General features: G+C 36.4%; 1 long non-coding RNA gene across 1 annotated transcript in view; it reads left to right on the top strand.

Moving 5' to 3' along the window:
• Window positions 1–1709: 1709 nt before the first annotated feature.
• Window positions 1710–6658, top strand: part of LOC148107304 (uncharacterized) — a 75710-nt gene continuing 70761 nt past the window's right edge. Inside the window, exon 1 of the long non-coding RNA XR_015722631.1 lies at window positions 1710–1834. This is a non-coding gene — a long non-coding RNA (uncharacterized LOC148107304). The remainder of the gene's footprint in view (window positions 1835–6658) is intronic.

Raw genomic sequence — 6658 nt, 5'->3', positions numbered from 1 at the left:
TTGGACTTTTTAAAGCCAAGTTCCCATTTTTTTCCTTCTTTTCTATCATCCCATCTTCCAACTCAGTAATTCGTTCTTCTGTCTCATTTACCCTGGCCTTCAGAGCTTGTAGTTTAGACTGCATTTGATTCATAGCATTTTTAATTTCTGCCAGATTCACTCTCATTTCCACCCTTAGAGATTCTATATTCTCGTTAATATTTTCATTAATATTTTTTTTCAAGCCTACACATCATCTTGACCATTGTTACTATGAACTCCATTTCTGAAAATTTGGTTATATCCTATCCATTGGTTCTGTGGCAGAGGCCACAGTCTCTGTTTCTTTCCTTTGTTGGGGGTTCCTCTTCTTTGTCATTCTGATGAGGAGTGGTTGTGGGAATGTACAGAGCCCAGATTACTGACCAGGACCCAGGCAGTGTGCACTTGTTTTATAGGGACCTTAGGGATGTGGGCTTCTTGATTTTTCAGCCTGCCTTCTGGGGGGAGGGGCCTACTCAGGCAAGCCTTTTTGGGTAGAGTTGCCCCGTCCCCTGTGGGGATGGGTGGGGTTGGGCACAAGGCAAACTTGTATTTCCGGGCTTTTGTTTTCTGGTGGCTTTTCCTGGTGGTTTTCTGTGACTCTTCTGAGAGTCAGTAGCAGTGGCCATATCCCAGCCTCTGTCTCAGAACAGAGAGATTGCAGTCCGCTCTCCACTGAGCTCTTCTGGCCACTTTAACTGTTTCTGTCCATGCTGCCAAAAACCCTTCAGAGTCCCGGCTTGTGCACCCCACAGCCACTCTTACAGCCCTCGCTCCCAGGCCTGACTCGTCTCTGTCCTTTGTGTTTCTAACACCACCAGCTGCCCCGGTTCCCACGCGTACTCCCGAGCACCCTGTTTCAGTGTGGTTCGGCTCACTCCTGAGCTCTGGTTCTCAGCTTGGATGCGCGCTCCTGAGCTCCTGGTATCGGTCCAGTTCTTGTGTGCGCTCCGGAGCTCCGGTTTTCAGTCTGGTCGCACATGCGTTCCCGGGCTCATGGTCTCAGTCCGCTCTTGCGTGTGCAGTCTGTGGGTCAGCCCACTCTCCAGTGCAGGTGGGTACCGCTTCCCGGCACCCGAGCATGTCGGCTCCCTCCCCCTTCCATTTATCTTCCGCTATCTGTGCGCGGATTCATGGCTCACCGCTTCGTACCTCAATACTCAGTGCTGGAGATGTTCGTTTGTAGAGATCCAGATGTATCTTCGTGCATCTCGGGCTGATTTCATGGGTGTTCAGGATAATCTGGTAGATATCCAGCTTGACTCAGGGGACCAGCTGAAAAAATGTCCCCTACTCTTCCGCCATCTTTTTCTTCCCCCAGTGAATAGTTTTATAATATTGTGATAAAGATGACATCTAAAATAATATGGAAAATGCATAAAGAAAAAATTGATGGGTTTGAGCACCTAAATATTAAAAAGATTCAGTATTGAAAAGAAGAAAACTGACATTCAGAAGATAAGTATTAATTACAGTGGGGTAAAATTTTATATGTTATTAAGAAAAAGACAATCTAAATTTTTAAATGGACAAATACAATCAATTTAGTGAAAATATGAACAAGTATATATAAAAACATGAAAAAGTATATATAGAAATATGAAAAAGTATGTATAAAAAAGATGTTCAATGTCACTAAAAGATCAGAGAACAATAGGTTAGCATTGTCTGCCATCATTTGTAGAAAGAAAGCAAAAAAGAAAGAAAGGAAGAAAGAAAGAAAGAGGAAGGAAGCATGGAAAGAAGGAAGGAAGGAAGAAAGGAAGAAAGAGATGGAAGAAATCTCGTTTCCTACACGGGAATAAAACAAAAAGTAAGTATATTTTTGTCTTTTGTTTCAGTAATATTTTAATTTTTTCTGAAAAACTTTTCTTAATTTTATAATTCTATTAAATCTTTTACTCTTTTAGAATTTAATATCTTTATTTAAAATAAGATGAAATCTATTTATAATGTATTTTCATTATATTTAAGGATGGATCATTGAATTGGAAAAAGGAGATTAGATTTTTCTCAATGAGCAGCTGCACCATTTATGGTATAGGATAAGGATAGATTGATACATAAGGGTGTTAGCTCACTTGTGAAAGGAAAATTGTAGTCCAAAGAAATTGTTTGAAACTGTAAGTAAGAAGTGAAAATATGATGAAAGTTATTTCCTCCTCAATCCATAGAATAAGAATTTTCCCTACTGTATTTAATGCAACAGAAAAAATTTCAAATTATATTATAGTGCCAGTAATACTGTGGTACCATTTTTGGACCTATCATTCAAAGTTCAGAGATTAAATATTAGAATATTTTAAACATAGACATGATGAGTTCTTTCTTTCTAAAGATTTATTTAATTTATTTATTTGGGAGACAGAGAGAGAGAGCACTTGTGTGGGCAGGGGGAGGGGCAGAGAGGGAGAAGGAGAGGAAGAAGGAGAAAAGCAAACTGCCTGCTGAGCGCAGAGCCTGACACGGGGCTCAATCCCACAACTCTGAGACCATGACCTAGGCCAAAACCAAGAGTCGGACACTCAACCGATTGAGCCAGCCAGACACCCCATGATGAGTTCTTTTAAAAACTAAAAATTGTTATAGCTTTTCAAACTAGAAATGAAAAAGCCACAGGAGAATCTTAGAGAATAAATTATTATATTGCATAGGCTGGAAAAGTACACACAATAGCTTAGGAAAGAATAAAGTCTTACACAGTTGACTTTGCTGAATGTTTGCTGGCTGAAACGTCAGTGAAAGAAGTGTGGCACTGCCACTTTCCAACAATACTGTAATTTGTGTTAAAGCTTTTGCTGCAAGCATGAAGATTGAGTTAAAAACCTGTCTGCAAAATTCTACTTTTTGCTTATAAATGGACATTAGACTTACTATTTTGCTTCTGTTTATCTGTATTAGATCAAATATCATACTATATGTGAACTAGCTAGAATTTAAATAAAAACTTGAAACATTAAAAAAATGAGTGAGTTGCTAGCTGCACTAGCAGCTTTTTTTCATGGAACATCATTTTTGAAAGAATGATTAACAAACTGGTATTTTCACTTAAGTATTTGGTAGGCAGGCTTTTTTTTTTTTTTTAAGATTTTATTTATTTATTTGGTAGAGCACATGAGCACAAGTAGGGGGAGCAGCAGAGGGAGAAGGAGAAGCAGGTTCTCTGCTGAGCAGGTAGCCTGATGTGGCACTCAATCCCAGGAGCCTGGGATCATGACCTGAGCCACCCAGGCGCCCCTGGTAGGCTTTTTCTTAAGAAGGAATGCAGTGAGTGACTTCTAGGGAAACAATCTCTGTCATTTCTAGGGAAACAATCTCTGTCTATATTTGTTGTCAATAATAAAATTTTAGTTGTCTTGTGAAAATTAGAATTTTGGAAACTTGTATCCACCATGGTGAGCTTAATAATTCCTAAAACTTAAAGAATTTTCAGCTAGAATCACTGGTGATATTAATAAATGTTATTTAAAAATATCTGTATAAGGAAATGTGTCAAATTTAGGAAATCTCCATACTTCAGTGATTCAACTTTTTTGAATGACCAATAATGCATGGTGTTACAAAATCACACAAGATACAGCAGTAGGTTTTTATGTAACAGAGTTAAAAAGTACAGTGATATGATTTCAGATTTCACATTGCAACTAAGCCTTAAGAAATTGCTACTTGGCAAGTTTTGATGTAATACATAAGAAGAATATGCATAGTTATCTAAAAAGGTAATAAAATACTCCCCCTTTCCCTACTACATACCTGTGTGAGATTGGATCTATTTCATGTACTTGAAACAAAGCAATATATGGCAACAGATGACATGCAGTACAGATATGAGACCCCAATTGTCTTCTGTTGCACAAGACATTGAAGAGATTTACAAAAATATAAAACAATGCTGCCATTCTCACTAGTTTGTTTTGGAAAACATAGTTACTTCATAAAATATATTTTTTAAAGATTTATTTGTTTATTTGAGAGAGAGACAGGGAACATGAACGGGAGGGGCAGAGGGAGAGGGAGAGAAAATCTCAAGCAGTATCAGTGCTGAGCGCGGAGCTGATCTGGGGCTTGATCACGACCTGGGGGAAACCAAGGGTCAGTTGCTCAACTGACTGCACCACCCAGGCACCCCTTTTTATAGAATATGTATTTATGCTAACATAAAATGGTTTTATTCTTATTTAAAATTAATGAATAAATATTTTAAAACTTAGTTTTGATTTGAATACAGTAAAAGTTGGTAGATATAAATCACCTACACAAAAGCCTCTGGGGGTACGTTTTTAAGGGGGTAAAGAGGTCCTGAGATGAAAAAAATGTGAGAGACACTGCTTTAGAATTTTGACTAGACCAGATTAATCTAGTCCCACTAATTTCAGGAAATGGATTTATTTTTGATCAATTCCTAGTCTGTCTTCTCCCAAACCTGTTAATTCAATTCAAGTAGCATTTTTTGACACCTATCAAGTTCTGGTCATAGTAAGTGATGGTACAAAACCAAAACTTTGAATTCAAATTCCAAGGAGCTATGCAAGTGGATGATGGTCTTTGGATCCCAAGTGAGACTGGTTGACGGATTCGAGATTTTTAAGGGGCAGCATATATAGGTACGGATTCAGGCAGGATGGTTTCTATTTGAATAGTGAGAATAAGGACATGGGAGAGTATGAGCGTTCATGGAAAGAGGAGGTATGAAGTAGTCTTGCATATTTCTGATTTTACAAATTATTCAAACCATATTGTAACAATATAAATGGACATTTAAAGATTTAGGCATCATAAATGAAAGGGGGTAAAATCTGTGATGTGTAAGATAGATAAAGGGTCAATACATCAAATGTAGAAAGAACTCTTATAAATTGTTAAGAAAATGACAAACAATCTAATAGAAAAATAGGCAACAGATACAATTTGGCAGTTCATTGTTAGGGAAATCCATATACATATCAGTATGAAAAGAAGCTGAATGAAATAGGGAGATGGGGTTTATATAATGATATTGTTTTCATACATCAGCTTGGTAAAAATTAAAAAGAGTGAAAAAGCAGAATTCAGAGACAAGAACCCACTGATATATTGTTGCTATGAGTGTGAAGTAATGTACCACTTTTGGGGAAAAAAACTTGGCAATATCGAAAATTGGGAAATAACCCCATATAACTTAGACACAGCAATCCCACACTTAGGAATCTATCCTTAGAAAGAAAACCCTAGTATGTAGCAATACATGTACAAAAATGTTTATTATTGCATTTTTTCTTTTATTGAGATACAAACACGCTCTATTTACATTCCTTTCCCTTTAGTGTACACATTTCAGTGGGTTTTGGTATATTCATAAAGTTATGCAACCATCACCACTATCTAATTCCAGGACATACTTATCACCCAAAAAGAAACCCTGTACCTATTAGCAGTCATTCACAATTTCCTCCTTCCCCCAGGCATTGGCAACCACTAATCTACTTTTTGTTTCTATGATTTGCTTATACTGGACATTTCATTTAAATGAAATAAAACATTATGTGGTCTTTCATTCTGCTACTTTCACTTTTATGTTTTCATGGTTCATCCATGTTGTACTATGTATCCATACCTTGTTATATATTTTATTGTATGAATATACCACTTTGGTTTATCAGTCAATCGGTTGATAGACATTTTGGGCTGTTCCTATTTTGGGCTATTATAAATAATGCTGCTATGAACATTTGTGTGTCAGTTTTTGTGTGGACATATGTTTTCAGTTCTCTTTGGTAGACACCTAGGAGTGGAGTTGCTGAGTCATATGGTAATGCTATGTTTAACATTTTGAGGAACTTTGCAAACTGTTTCCAAAGCTCTACACTATTTTACATTTCCACTAGCAATGTATCAAGTTCTAGTTTCTCCACATTCTCACAAATGCTTATTATTTTGATTCTAGCCATCACAAGTATAAAGTGTGGTTTCGATTTGCATTTGCATTTGACTAGTGATACCAAGCACCTTTCTATAAACTTTCTATTTGTATACATTTGGAGAAAGGAATATCCAAATACTTTGCTTATTTTTAAAAATTGGAGTTATTTGTGTTTTTTATTGTTGAATTATAAGACTTCTTAATATATTCTAGACACAAGTCCCTTATCAAAGACATGATTTATGAATATTTTCTCCCGTTCTTGTGTCAACTTCCACTTTTTAAATTATGTCCTTTGAAATACAAAAGTATAAAATTTTTTTTTTGGAAAGATGACTATAGTTTTTACAACTTGTTTGAAACATTGTTGGTTCTCCAATGTTTGCTCTTCCAGATTTTTAAAAAAATTTTTAATTCCAGTGTAGTTAATGTAGTGTTATATTAGTTTCAGGTGTACAATATAGTGATTCAGCAGTTCCATATATTACTCAGTACTCATCAAATACATGTGCTCTTAATTCCCTTCATCTATTTCACCCATCCCCTCACCCACTGTCCTTCTGGTAACGTCCCTTTGTTCTCTATAGTTAAAAGTCTGGTTGTTTTTTTTTTTATCTGTCTCTTTTTTCCCTTTGTTTTGTTTTGTTTCTTCAATTCCACATATGAGTGATATGATATTTGCCTTTCTCTGGCTTATTTCCCTTAGTGTTATACTATCTAGAATCATCCATGTTGTCC

Source organism: Ursus americanus, chromosome 32 (assembly GCF_024610735.1).
Source record: "Ursus americanus isolate L20-20 chromosome 32, mUrsAme1.1.p, whole genome shotgun sequence".
NCBI lineage: Eukaryota > Metazoa > Chordata > Mammalia > Carnivora > Ursidae > Ursus > Ursus americanus.
The sequence above is the reverse complement of the archived record's forward strand: the minus strand, read 5'-3'. Positions and strand labels throughout refer to the sequence as shown.